This window comes from Chrysochloris asiatica, unplaced genomic scaffold (assembly GCF_000296735.1).
Source record: "Chrysochloris asiatica unplaced genomic scaffold, ChrAsi1.0 scaffold00003, whole genome shotgun sequence".
NCBI classification, from domain to species: domain Eukaryota; kingdom Metazoa; phylum Chordata; class Mammalia; order Afrosoricida; family Chrysochloridae; genus Chrysochloris; species Chrysochloris asiatica.
In genome coordinates, this window is record NW_006408521.1 from 50,358,764 (window position 1) to 50,373,480 (window position 14,717).

The 14,717-nt window shown below is 41.1% G+C and overlaps 1 pseudogene; it reads right to left on the minus strand.

Moving 5' to 3' along the window:
• Positions 1-1,119: 1,119 nt before the first annotated feature.
• LOC102816774 overlaps positions 1,120-14,717 on the minus strand; it is a 185,813-nt pseudogene continuing 172,215 nt past the window's right edge.

The following is a 14,717-nucleotide window of genomic DNA, read 5'->3' on the forward strand; positions in this document are numbered from 1 at the left end:
TGTTGGTTCTTTTGGCAGCCCATGGCACTTTCAATATTCTCCTCCAATACCATAACTCAAAGGCATCAATTCTTCTATGGTCTTCCTTATTCACTGTCCAGCTTTTGCATGCATATGAGGTTATTGAAAATACCATGACTTGGGTCAGGTGCACCTTAGTCCTCAAGCTGATATCTTTGCTCTTCAACCCTTTAAAAAGGTCTTGTGCAGCAGATTTGCCTAATTTATTGAGACTTGTTTTATGACAGAGAATATTGGGAAATGGTCTATGGGCATTTGAGAAGAATGTGTAGTCTGTTTTGGAGTGGAGTGCTTTATAATGTAAATCAGGCCAAGTTGGCTGATAGTGTTGTTTGGATCCTTTATATCCTTATGTTTTTCTTCTACTTGTTCAATAAGCTGTTGAGAGAAGGGTATTGAAATGTCAAACAATAACTGTAGATGTGTCTGTTTCTCTTTGTAGTTCTCTGTGTTTTTGCTTCATTTGTCTTGATGCTCTTTTATTAGAGGTATACATATTCAAGATTGTTATAGTCTCTTGATGAAGTGACCTTTTTTTTTAACCATCATTAGGGTTTATTGGTTTTGAAGTACAGGTTCCCTAAATTCAAAATCTTTGTTTTTAAACTATTTTATTTCAAATTCTGCTTATGTTTTATCACTAAATGGAAATACACATTTAAAAATTTTGAAGATATGCATCCATGGAAAATCCTCAATTTAGACAATGTTATGAGCTACTTGTGTCTGATAAGGTACATGCATACTTAGTCCTGCTTTACTTAATCAAAACATTAATGTATTAACACAGAACAGATCAGTCAGATCAAGACAGTGGATAAGTTTGTATTGAGCTTTTTAGATTATAACATGAGGTAAAAGGAAAATCAATTCTGTTGAACCACATTTTACAGTTGTAGTAAAATATTTTAGACTTCAAGGATTTATAATGAGATTACATTCCTCAAAAGTTGAGCCTCAAATAAACAGGATTTAATGAAACTCCTTGAATTTACTAGTTGACACCTCCCTCAAACACAAAAATAACCAGTTCTATAGTTATATAACTGTCTTCAAGTTCAAGCTGACCTTGTCTTTAGACCTTGAACTATTGCCATTTCAATCAGTATCCACTAATTCTACTTCAAAATGAGCTTTGCATTTGGTGGAATTTTGGCATCAGGCTGTCATTTCTTTCCATAAGCCCATTCTGGTTCAATCTCTAGTCGAGCCTTTTCTTCCTTAGTTATAGTCAAGAGTATGACTTTGCCAACTACAACCTTAAAACTTAAAGGTTTAGCATTTTTTTTTCTTCTTTGGAATTTGTTTGAATATTAGTATTGTGAGGAATAACTCTTGTGGGCGTGATCCATCATCAGGAATTCATGAGATTGTTAGGCCTGGTAAACAGATTGTTGATTTACATACAGGGAGGGATCTGTAACCTGGCTCTTCTAGGACTACCATTAAGACAATGGGCCAGCCATTTTGGCTTCTCTGGGGGGGAGGGAAAATGGGACATGCCATAGAATTGTGTAGGGGGAGCTGGAACTGGAGGAGGGGTTTTTTGGAGACAAGTATAAAAACCATTTGTGGAAGGCCATGTGGCACATCTGCCATTGTCTATGGGGGTGGGGCACCCGATTTTGCAAAATCAAATAAAGAAAACCTCATTCTCGCTAAAATGAGATTAGATTACTTGAGTGTTTGTCATTGTAGACAACATTTCTCACAGTAGCAAAAACAGTTCCATCCTGAAGTGTTCCTGTGTACCAACAGTGAACAACATCTCCCTTTTTGGGAAAGTTGGTTTTGTCTCCCTTTTTAATAATAGATTTTGTATATTTTGGTGGACCCTCTTCGAGAGCCTCTTCAGACTTGCTTTCTTTAGGGTTGTCATCATTAATCTTCACATTTTTCACCTGCTCTGACACCTTACTTAACACTTTCAGTACCTTTGAAACGCTTAGCTCCAAAAAGATGGTTATAGGCTGTAACCAAATGGTCCTTGATAGCTGTTTTGGCCACATTTTTAATATTTCTTAGTAGCATATGTTCTGCAAGAAACGAATCTGAACCGTGTTCCTGCAGAAACATGATAATGTCCTTCTTGGGCAGCGTGCCCGCTGTGGAACGTTCGCCGCCATCTTCCCCCGCTGCCTCAGCTGTACTGTGAATTGACCTTTTTAATCCCTGATAATATTTACTCTGAAATCGACTTCAATTGAAAATAATAATGCCACTCCAGATTTCTTTTGATTATTGTTAGAATGGTGTATCTTTTTCCATCCTTTTTACTTTTACCCTCCCGATATCTGAATATTAAAGTGTGTGTGTTTGCTTCTTTTTAAAGTATACATATGTTCTTAAAAAATTCAATGTGATAATCTCTACCTTTTGAATGAAGTATTTGAGACATCCTTTAACATTTGTTGTAGTGTGGTTCTGCTGATTATACATTCTGTGAACTCTCATGTATCTGAAAAAGCCTTCATTTCATGTCTGCTTTTGAAAGATATTTCAAAATATCTTTCAAAATGCTGTGTGTAGACTCCGGGTTGACAATAATTTCTGCACACTCATGTGCTGATTAGTACTCAGCTGACTACACAAAGGAAATCTTTCTGGGTTTCTTTCTGGGATGCCTATCTGCCCAGTCCTCTAGCTGCCTTCGTCTCCCTGGACTCAGCTCTGTTAGGCACCCTCCCACCTGTGCCAAGACCTGGAATTGCTCTTAAGGAACAAGTATAGGACTCATCTTGTTTGTGTCTCATCATCAACAATAAAGTTTGATGTCTAGTGTTTTAAAAAACATTATTTTACATGTGTAGATTTTTTTTTGGGGGGGAGGGGGTTGATTTAGATGGGAGAACAAGTTATCCCATGATTCCATCTTGACTAGAAGTGTGAGCTCCAGACTTCAGTGTTTGGATCTCTTTTAATGGAAAGTGTGGCGGCATCGAACCAGGGGAATGATAATTAATCACGTGTATCCAGAAGGTAACTGTAGAAATGTTTGGAGGAGAGGCTCTTACAAAGCCCTCACAAGAGGCAGTGAGGACCTGAAGAAGGCAGTTTTGAGAAGCTCAAAGAACTGATGCATTTGGATTATGGTGTTGGCCAAAAATATTGAATATGCCATGAACTTCCAGAAGAATGAACAAATCTATCTTGGAAGCAGTACAGCCAGAGTGTTCCTTAGAAGTGAGGATGGTGAGACTTTGTCTCATGTATTTTAGACATATCATGAGGAACCAGTTCCTGGACATCAAGCTTGAGAAAGTAGAGAGTCAGTGAAAAAGAGGAAGACCTTCAACGAAACAGATTGGCACGGTGGCTGCAACAATGGGCTCAAACATAATGTCTGTGATGATGGCACAGGACTAAGCAGTGTTTTGTTCTGTTATGCATTGGGCCACTGTGAGTCAGAACTAACTAAACAGCACATAACAACAAGCAACAAAATCCCAGTATAGAAAGTGTCCTAAAATAGAATGAAAAAATCCAAGCTTGTATACTCGAAACATCATGCAAAGTAATATGTTAATAATTTGCAGCATTTTTGTGCGCCTCCGGACAACACAAATTGAAGGTTGGATTAAGGCAGAGATTATATATTTCATCATTGTGCCTCTTATAGTACTAGGTGCTGAACACTCTTAGAATTAGGGTCTGTAGAACTCAGCAGAAGCATCCTGAAAGGCCCTGCTGAGTCTGTGGGCTGGAGAGGCTGTGGACCTACACAACCTCAAAGGGCTTCCAAATAGCTGTTGTTGTTTGGAACTACATCTGAGCATATTTCCCATGAGAAATCATAATGTTTTATTCATGTGCATCTGGAAACTGCGAATAGCAGAGAATATTTTAGGGTTTTAGAAAGCAAATCTCCACATGTGCTTATCACAAAGCCTTTGAGTTTTCAAGTCACTTTGGAATGAGAGTATTTCTCTTCCAACCACAAAGTCTAAATCCAGCTGGGATCTTTACATTTGGACAATGTGTTTCCCCAAGTTACTGGGGTGCTTAATGCCACAATAATATATTCAGGACAATAAAATGCACAAGCTGTAGTCAAATGAAATCAGTCCTGAAAAAAAAAAAAAAAAAAAGAAATTCATTACCTTTTTGAAAGACTTGGGCTTCAGTGGACTCTCTTTAAAGTTGATGTGGGGATGGCTTGTTCAAGAAACAAAGATTGAGACTATATTAACAATTATGTAAGCAAGAGTGATTAGCACCCCTAGGAGGTGACTGCTCTGAAGGAGAGGTTCTCACCCCATAAATTCCTGGTGATCAGGAATGAGGACAGTGGAGAAAGGTGGGAGCCTGGGACCACAGTCTTGTCCTCTCCTTGAATTATTTTAGGTTTCAGGTTGGCAGGCTCTTCTGAAAGATTCTGACACCCATTAGAGGACCGCCAGGGAAGTACAAGCACACATACACACACACACTTATAGGGTAACCCTGTATTGGGTTTCTAAGGCTTTAACTCTTTGCCTCATCTTTTCCCCACAGAGTGTCTAGCGGGCTTGAACTGTAGACCTTGAGGCTCGCAGTCCAGTGCTTATCATATACATCCACCATGCTCCACCGCTGCCATAGGAATGGATATATGACCCAGACTGGCCAATCAGGAACCCCTTTCTTTAGAAAGACAGTGATTGGTCAAGGAAGAGCAATGCTAATCTTCCCTGGGATGGATATATAGATGATGGGGAGGGAGTTTCTCTTGCCATAGAAGGCTGCCTCGCTGGCAGGATGGGGGTCCAGTTGCAGTGTAGTAAAGAGAATACCACCAGAGAAATGTGAACAGCAGAATCAGAACCTGTCTTTATAATTTTCTTTAATAGCCAAATGAGGACCATTTTCTGACAGATGAAGGATTTTTGTGATTAATGATTTTTTTCAACAGCTTCTTAATTGCAGACACTTGCTTTTGGAACAAGTATGCTTCTATTACATGGATTAAAATGATCATTCAGTCTCTTTCCAGCCCTCCTGTCAAAATAACAAATGACCCATATCAGAGAAGAGCCAGCTTGCAGAGACTGTCAGCTAGTAATTTCATCACCAACACTAAGCGGGGTGGCAGCAGCTGCTTCTGTTTCTTTCTCCCCCTGGGAATTGGATTCCTCTGTGAAAAAACAGCCCCTGCCATCCTATGTACACGGAGAGCTCTAACAAGAAGCAATCCTCTTAAACAGTTGGCAAAGTTTAATGGAAATTGGCTACCCTCTCAATGGTTGGTGGTTCTTCATGAATTGTGTTAGCTGGGGAGAAAATAGAAATCTGAAATTTCTGAGTGGCTCGAATTGAAACCATTCTATAAGTGCAGGACTGGCCAAATCTATTACTTAGCAAAGCAGTGAAAGAGAGTGTCTGTAATTTGGTAGGGATGCTGTGCCTGCAGGCTGAGGTGTGGGTGCCCAAGGAGAAGAGGTCAATGGTTTGGTGCCATAGAGAAGGCTGTGTGGCATGGTGTGGGAGAAAATTCACAGCTACATTCTCTCTGCAGGCCCATTAGTGACCAAGAACTTTGCTCTGTTTCTCCAGGACACACACACACACACACACACACACACTTTAGAACCATAAGTATAGCATCTTGGTAAGTCAGAAAACTTGGGAGATGTCCTAAGAAGTACATGAGTACATGACTCTGCACACAAATGTGGCTGTGTTCAATCAAACTTTATTTACAAAAACAGGTAGTGACATGACTTGGGCCCTAGGCCTTAGTTTTCTGACTCCTGGTCTAGTCCAGTGTCCTAAGTTAGGAAACTGAACGTCAGTATGATCTAATCTACCTGGTCACACATCTAGTGACGAACAGAGCAGAGTCCTGACTGATTTCATTTCCACTGTCTCACAGTGCCTTTTGCGCTTGAGTTCCAGGAACTACTTTCCTGGAAAGAGTCCTGCATAGTTAAACACTCAACTACCAGAAGAAAGGTTCAGAGGCACCTCAGAAGTCAGGCCTTAGCAATCTTCCTCCAAGCCCCTGTGGAGCAGTTCTCTGGGATCAACTCAATGACCACACCCCCACCATCACCAGTTCTCCTCAAGAGCTACAAGCAGAGCCCAGGGATGAACTCTTGACAGTAGGTGCTGCACCTGGAAACTCATGGCTATCCTCCCTCAGGTGTGCCACATGTTTAGGGCTGGGCCACGTTGGGCACAGCAGAGGCTTTGTGGGAGACCGCAGGCCCATAAGGCCAACTCTGATGTCATTCCTTCCCAGGGAGTGAGAACAAATGCTCTAAAACAACATCTTGTACCTTCTTATCTAGGTCAACCTCAAAAAACCATAGTTAATTCTGAAGATAATTCTGCAAAATCCTAGAGAAAGAGAATTCAGCCTGCAAAGTCAGTGGTTCAAGCTCAGCAGTTGCTCCTTGGAAATCCTATACAGGGCCGCTATGGGTCAGAATCGACTCGATGACACTTAACAACAACAACAATGGAATTAGAAATATTCAGAGCAATTTTCTTAGCCCAACTGCCTTCTTCTTATCTCATCTTCCTCACCGCCACCACCCCACAAAACCCCATCATCTCCCTGTTGTTTACCCCATTTGGAGAGTCAGATTTGCTTATCTCTACACTCTTCATCTTTATTTAACTTACCTGCAGCATTAATTATTTTAATCTTGCGTTATGAACCATACTCCCCTGACTGTGAATCAGTAGCTTAACTTTGCACCAAATATTCTTGTATTCATTTTTATTCCAAACTGTCAGCAGCTGTAGAAGACATGAAAGCAAAATGCCTCTTCTTTCCAAATATTGGAGTTTTCTTATGAAAGACTTAAAATATTTCATTAATTTAGTAGTTTGCAGAGAAAATACCATCCAAGAAAATCGTCTGATGTCTCCTTCAACACAAGCTAAGCAGGATGGAGAGGTCATTAAACCTAATTCTGATGCTAATTTGTTTAGAGTTGTTTGACCCTAAAGTACAGAAATATAGCTCAGTTAACTTAAGCAAAAATCAAAAAAGGACTTTATTGGAAGAATACTAGTCATGGACCCCAGGAGACCAGCTGGTGGAGTGAAGAAGGCATTAAGGGAAGGAGGGAAGGCAGGGAACCAATAATGAGGCAGGATGGACTTCCAGATGGACAGTCCACTGGCTGGATAGTGAATATACACTGTGGCAGGCAGGGGTCAGGCCTGGCTCTTGGAGACCAGGTGGTAACCACACAGGAAATTTTCATGCAGTCCCTCAGCATAGGAGTGGTGGCATGGGGCCTGGACCCCAGCAGTGACTATCCTGTGTGCCTCTCTCCTGTATATAGTATGGTGTTTGCACAATATCCCAATCATGTAGTCCACAGAACATATTGTGAACTTTACACAATGCATACCTGAGTTATACCCATTCCTTACTTATCGACATGGATAGAGGCCAAAGACTCGGTCATTATGTGAAAATCAGCATTGTGGAAAGATGAAGGATAACCACATCAGATCACAAAATGAAGAGTGATTACATCATAATGTAACTGCCAAATTTCATCATAACAAAACTGCCAAATTGCATCATAATACAACTGTCAAATTTTATCATTACATAACTGCCAACTTTAATCATAACATAGCTTCCAAATTTCATCATAGCGTAGCTGCCAAATTTCATCATAATGCAATTACCAAATTTCATCCTAACGTAACTGCTAAATCTAATCATTACATAACTGCCAAACTATTGAGAATCATGGCCCAGCCAAGCAGCTAACTTGACACATGACCTTAACCATCGCAGCCAGCATTACTCTAACCTTGCACCTTGATGTTCGTTACTACTGCCAGATGTGTGTTATTAACGTGCAGACTACTCAGAGGGAGATGTTTTCCTATTGTTGTAAATGTGAAATGTTGGAGAGTGAGAGAGTTGGTGTAATGACGTTGACATGATTGTAGTTCTAATCTGCTGTTGTTAAGCTGGTTCTGACTCATAGTGACCCTGTATAGAGTTTCCAAGGAGCAACTGGTGGGTCGGAACCACTGACTTTGCTGTTCAAACTGCCCTTGCAGTTCAATGCTTATCCTACAGCACTACAATAGGACTCTGGTGGTGGTGTGGTTGTGATGGTGTGGTTGTGGTGGTGATGTGCCGTAGAGTTGCTTCTGACTCATAGCAACCCTGTATAGAGTTTCTGTAAATATTTACGGGAGCAGAAAGCCTCGTCTTTCTCCTGTAGAACCATTGGTAGTTTTGGACTGCTGACCTTGAGATTAGCAGAACTCTGGTAGTTCTATTGAACACCTCTTATGAGCCCAGCATCCAAAATACTTTTTGCTTTCCATCCTCTAAGAAGTCAATTTAAAAAAATCCAAACTGTCAAGGAGCTGACTCTGACTCAGCAACCAATTTAGGGTTTCTGAGACTGTAAATCTTTACAGGATTGTAGATGCGGCTGGCAGCCTCATCCTTCTGTTGTGGAGTGATGGTAGGGTTGAACTGCTGACCTAGCTCGATCATAATTCCTATTTTACAAATGAGGGAATTGAAGCTTAGGGAGATTAAGTAATTTAAACAAATCATTCATTCAGTTATTTATTTGTTCATTCATTCATCCAGGCAAGAAATAGACATGTTCTGATGTGACACTGTAAGATAAGCATTGGACTGCTAACCACAAGGTTGGCAGGTCAAACTCACCAGCTGCTCCTTGGAAAGCCTATATGGGGTAGCTATAAGACTGAACCAACTCAACAGCACTTAACAATGGCAACAGTATTGTACTGGGTATACTGTGGTGAGTAAGTAGGCAGGAAGCTGGAAGCTTGTACTCAAGCTGTTGTAAGGTGCTGTTGACTTGATTTCAACTCATGGAGCCTCCAGTGACAGAGAATTGCTGCTCCACAAGATTTCCTGTGCATTGTAGGATCAGTACTGGACTGTGAATCACTAGCTGCTCCTCAGAAACCCTAACCAGGGCCATTATGAGTTGGAACCAACTCAACGACACTTAACAACACCAACAACAATCTTTATGGGAGCAGGTGGCCAGGTCTTTCTCCTAAGGAGCTGCGGAGTGGGTTCAAACTGCCAACCTCTCGGTTACCAGCCAGACATTTAACCATTGCTCCGCCAGGGCTCCCTCACACTGGAGTAGATCTACTAGGTTAACAAATAAGCAGCTTAACCTGATTACCAACAAATGAATAAACAAATTAACAACTTGTTAGTAATTAACAAGTTACCAGATTAACAAATAAACAAATATGTCATTCCAAATGTGGTAAGTGCTCAGTGGGGAAACGACAGGGTACCATGGATGATGATAAGAGTCAGAGTGAGCACGTGGCAGGCTGGCCCGATTCGAATGTGTTGAAACTTGAACTGGTCTGGCTAGGAGATCTGACACCATTTTGCCAGTGTGCCCTTCCTCCCTCATGGTCCAGCATGGCCTAGAGTTGGATGGGACTTCAAGATTCCCTGGTCTTGCTCAATGTGCCTTGCAAGGTGGAAATAAAAAGTATCTCTTCCCCCCCCTCCCACCTTCTTAGTCTTTTTCAGATATATATGTCAAATATCTATGAAGTCCTGGTATGGCACCTTAGGATAAGTACTGGACCTGAAGGTCGGTTTGAACCACAAGGTCAGCAGTTCAAACTCACCAGTTGTTCCTTGAAAATCCTATACAGGGTTGCTGTGAGTTGGAACTGACTTGATGGCGCTTAACAACAACATGTATATATATATATATATATACATGTTGTATGTTTATATACAGTGCCACATGTATGTATTGTCCTGGTGTGGCACTGTATGATAAGCACTGGACTGAAGGTCGATTTGAGCTGCAAGGTTGATAGTTCAAACTCACTAGCTTCTCCTCAAAAATCCTATACCAGGTCACTATGAGTTGGATCTTACTTGATGGCACTTAACACCATTTATATAATTCCTCTTTGCTATCAGCAATCAAGGTTATATTATCTACATGTTGAAAGTTGTTCATGAGTCTTCCTCCAAATCTGATGCCGCATTTTTTTCATATAATCCCGCTACTCGCATTACTTGCTCAACATACAGATTAAATAAATATGGTGAAAGAACACAACCCTGGCACACACCTTTCCTAGTTTTAAACCATTTGTGTCCTCTTGTTCTGTCCAAACAACTACCTCTTGGTATGTGTATATGTTCCTCATTAGCACATTTAACTGTTCTTGAATACTCATTCTTCGTAATGTTGTCCATAGCTTGTCATGATCCACACAATGGAAAGCCTTTGCATAATCAATAAAGCACAGGTAAACATCTTTCTGGTATTCTCTGGATCTAAAATACTTATTGATGAAGATCAAAGACCACAGCCTTAATGTAAAGAAAACAAAAAATCCTTGCCAATGGACCAATAAACAATATCCATATAAATGGAGAAAGGATTTAAGTTGTCAAAGACTTCATTTTGCTTGGTTCAACCATCAGCACTCATGGAAACAATAGTCAAGAAATCAAATGACGTATTGCATTAGGTGAATCTGCTGCACAAGACATCTTTAAAATGTTCAAGAGCAAAGATAGCAGTTTGAGGACTAAGGTGCACCTGACCCAAGCCATGGTATTTTCAATAACCTCATATGCATGTGAAAGTTGGACAATGAATATGGAAGACTGTAGAATAATTGGTGCATTTGAGTTATGATGTTGGAGGAGAATATTAAATGTACCATGTACTGCCAAAAGAACAAAACCAATCTGTGTTGGAAGAAGTGTACCCAGAACGTTCCTTGGAAGTCAGGATGGCCAGACTTTGACTCTCATACACATTTTTTCTTCTACTCTGTCCAGGACCTTCTAAAGGGATCCCTTTTAGAGCAGTTGATAGTTGTAGATGGACAACAACTAATTCTTCAGGTTCCAGGATCATGGAGACTGATGTCTGAGTGGTCCAATAGTCCACTGGACTAACTTCTTCCATGAGTCTTCAATTTTCATCATTCTTCTTTCTCTTCCAGACAGGAAGAGACCAATAGTTGCAACTTTGATGGCTTGTGAGCTTTTAAGACTTCAGTTGCTGCTCATGACAGTAGGTTGTAGAACTTTTCTGTTGTGGATTATGCTATGTCAATTGAAATGGGGTACCTTGAAACTATGATTCTGAATTCCCAAGCCCAACAACTCATTCCCCTAAAATGCTTGGTTATGTCTAAGAAGTTTTCATAACTTTGTCCCCTCTATGCTCCACCCCATTAATATATTTTCAGCAAAGGTAAATACCCTTGTAACCTATATATATATATATTTGTAGGTATACACCCTGGCTACCTCCCATAACTGTTCAGATTGCATGTCTATCCATGCCTCTGATCATTGATCATCATTCTTGCAGGATTGTGTCTATAACAGTATTTACTTCTGTTGCCTTTAACTCCTGTACTTCTCCCATGTCTGTTCCTGCTGCCACCATTGTTTTTTTTGTTATATATTGTTTCAGATATAACTTTTTATACTTACAATATTTTCCAGAAGACTTTTCTATTCCATTAGCTTTTCATCTTTCTCATTTTTAAAATATATGAGCAAGTACCACTTTTTCCCTCCCTCCCTCCCTCTTCCTCCCTTTCTTTCTGTTTACATTATTTAATTTCCATCAGGGAATGTAACATATTGAATTCAGTTCAGGAAATATTTATTAAGGCTGTCTGTGGCTTAGCAGAGTGCTCTCCATAAATATTTATTAAATAGATGAACCCGCTAGATGGAAAACAAAACAGATTTAAAACACAGAGTATCCCTGTCCTTCAAGCAATTCCCCCTGATTAAGCAGGCTGACACATAAGCGGCTCCCACAGTCCAGGGTGGACAAAGCAGGCATATCCTACCTTATGAAATTCCAGAGAAGGGACTAGTTTTACAATTCCAAAAAGTGCTCACTTTGACAGTCAGCTTATCTGGCCAATTCATTCTTTCAAGCACTGAACTGTGTCTAATGGTCTTTGGACATTTTTTAAGAGCTCAGATAAGGCTCTGAGGGTCATGGCCCATGACTGATTTGACAGTCCTATTCCCAGTCACAGAAATTTGTTAGGGTGGAACTGTTGGCCTCTGTAAGGAGAGGTGATAAGAGTAGGAGTGTGTGGGTGTGACACTTCCTCAGCCAAGTACAATCCACTTGGCTACACAGTCCTGTCCCTGAAAGTCAATCATTTCCATTTTCATCATCAGCTCTCCAAAGACTTTTTTTTTTTTTTTCTTTTAATGTTTTATTGTGAATTATGTGATAGTTTACATGGGAGAACATTAGCTTTACATTCATCCTATCATATATCGTTTCATTGCCATGGTTAAAATCCCCTCCATGCATCATCACCAACCAAAGGGTATACCCTGCAAGCCAGCCCCTCGGTCATCAGCACACAGCCCCTCTTCCTCTCTGGGTCTAGAGTCCCCAGCCACTCCATCTCTCCATGTCATTGTCTCTTCCTCCATCTCTGCCATCACTGTTTCTCTGGGTAGGGTCCCGCACTCCGCTCTTCTCCCTTGATGGTCCCAAGGACCTCTGCTCCTGGACTGCAAAGTCAATCACACTCCTCCTTTTGCTACAAAACATCCACCTTTACATTTCAAACCCTCACAGTCAGTACTGATAGCAATTATTCACTATTGTTCTACATGAGTGCTATCCGCATCTCCTTTCATCAGCCCTGCCCAGACAGATTGGATACTACTCAGTGGAAATTCTGCCTTCCTCCGCAACCTCTGCATCTAGGTTCCCTCTTGAAAGCTTGTAAGCAAGTCACTTCTTGCCTTTGTAGCCCCCCATTTTAGGTAGCCAATGTCCAAGTTGCTCATCCCTGCCTACTCTGTGTATGGAAGGGTTAGGGATGATTCTCGCTGTAAAGTTCTGTTCCCTCTTTTGAGCTACTGCATCCATGGGTGTAGGTCAAGTTCATCAAATTGTATCAGATTACTTTTTTTTCCCTCTTCTTTCTTCTTCTAGTTGAGCTCTGATCATCCAGTCATTGAAGCCAGGTCAAGTGGGTATTATCTGCAAGTGTGGGTGTTCTTGTGCATATGCCCTCTCTTCTTATCAGCTGGACGCTTCACTCTCCACTCCAGTCTTCTGTGGCTATGTCACTGACTCTGAGCCCAGGAGTCCCAAGGTCTTGCCATACTGCTGGCCAACCAGGTGTCCACCCGGGTTCACAGGAGTCTATTGAACATTGTAGGGTTTAGCTTACAGCTTCATTGATGTTTTTCCCTCACTGCCTCTTATCGGTGATGAACACGGTCACCAATCAGAGCATGCATTCCCACTGAGTTTTAGTCTTGGAAGGGAGTTTGCATTGAGGGGACCTGAGCACTTGCCTTGATGTCTCTTGGGTGAGCAACTTGCCATTTCTTGTAGTAATCAGTCAGTCTGCCGATATTGTTTTGTATTTTTCCTGTCGGTCTTCCTTTCAAGAAGTATCTTCTGTTCTTCTAGCCTCTCCAAGATTGTCTGCCCGTCCTTTCAAGAGGAAATTCCCACCTCTGAAGATTCTGGATGCTGTTCAGGATTCCACCTATAGTCTTATGTAATGTAGAAGCTCCACAGAAAGCCACCTTCACAGGGTACGTTGTAGCCCCATTTTAGGTATTCCAATCAGTTACAGGCAGAAGACGGACTTACAAGCTTTCTCTGGTGATATTTCTGGCTATTCCTTTCTCTCCCCTTCCAATGTATTTTATAATGTACTGCAAGAAAAACCAAGATTCAAAAGACAGTCAAGCATCTTAACATTATTTCCCCCCTTCTGCCTATTCCAACCATGTCTCAGTCCCTGTATCCCAGAGCTCTGTTGATCCAAGGTTGTGCATACGTCATTATTTACCTCTGTACCACTTAGCCCAAGAAAACCTGCCTTATTGTTCTCCCATCTGCTTTGTTCTTCCATTCCCCTCTCCATGCTTGTATATTACCCCCCTCCCCAGCACCCACACTATCCTGTGTCTATTCCCTGCCCTCTTCGCCACCTTCCCACCTCTTCCCTCACCCCACCTCCCACATCCCAGCAACCAGCAAAGAATCCTGCCCCCCTTTAGTATGGGTTCTTTTTCTTAGTCTTTTACAGTAGTGGTCCCATGCAGCATTTCTCCTTTTGTGATTGACTAATTTAACTCAACATAATGTTCTCAAGTTTCATCCATGGTATGCGATGACTTGCAGCTTCCTTGTTATTCTTCAAGGTAGCATAATATTCCATTATGTGTATGTACCACAGTTTGTTTATCCATTCTTCAGTTGATAGGCACTTAGGCTGTCTCCATCTTTTTGCTGTTGTAAATAGTGCTGCTAAGAATATTAGTGTGCAGACGTCTACTTGTGTTATGGCTCACATTTCTTGTGGGCAAATACCAAGTAGAGGAATTGCTGGATCATAAGGTATTTCTATTTCCAGCCTTTTAAGGAAGCTCCATATTGCTTTCCAGAGAGGTTGGATCATTTTGCAGTTCACCAGCAATGCAGGAGTGTCCCAGTCTTTCCACATCCTCACCAGCATTTGTTGTCCTCTGCCTTTTTTATCTTTGCTGTATTGCTGGTGTGAGATGATATCTCATTGTTGTTTTGATTTGCATCTCTCTAATGGCTAGTGATAGTGAATATTTCTTCATATGTTTGTTGGCTGCCTGGATCTCCTCCTTGGTGAAATTTCTGTTTATGTCCTGTGCTCATTTTTTAATTGGGTTATTTGTCTTTTTCTTGTAGAGGTGTTGT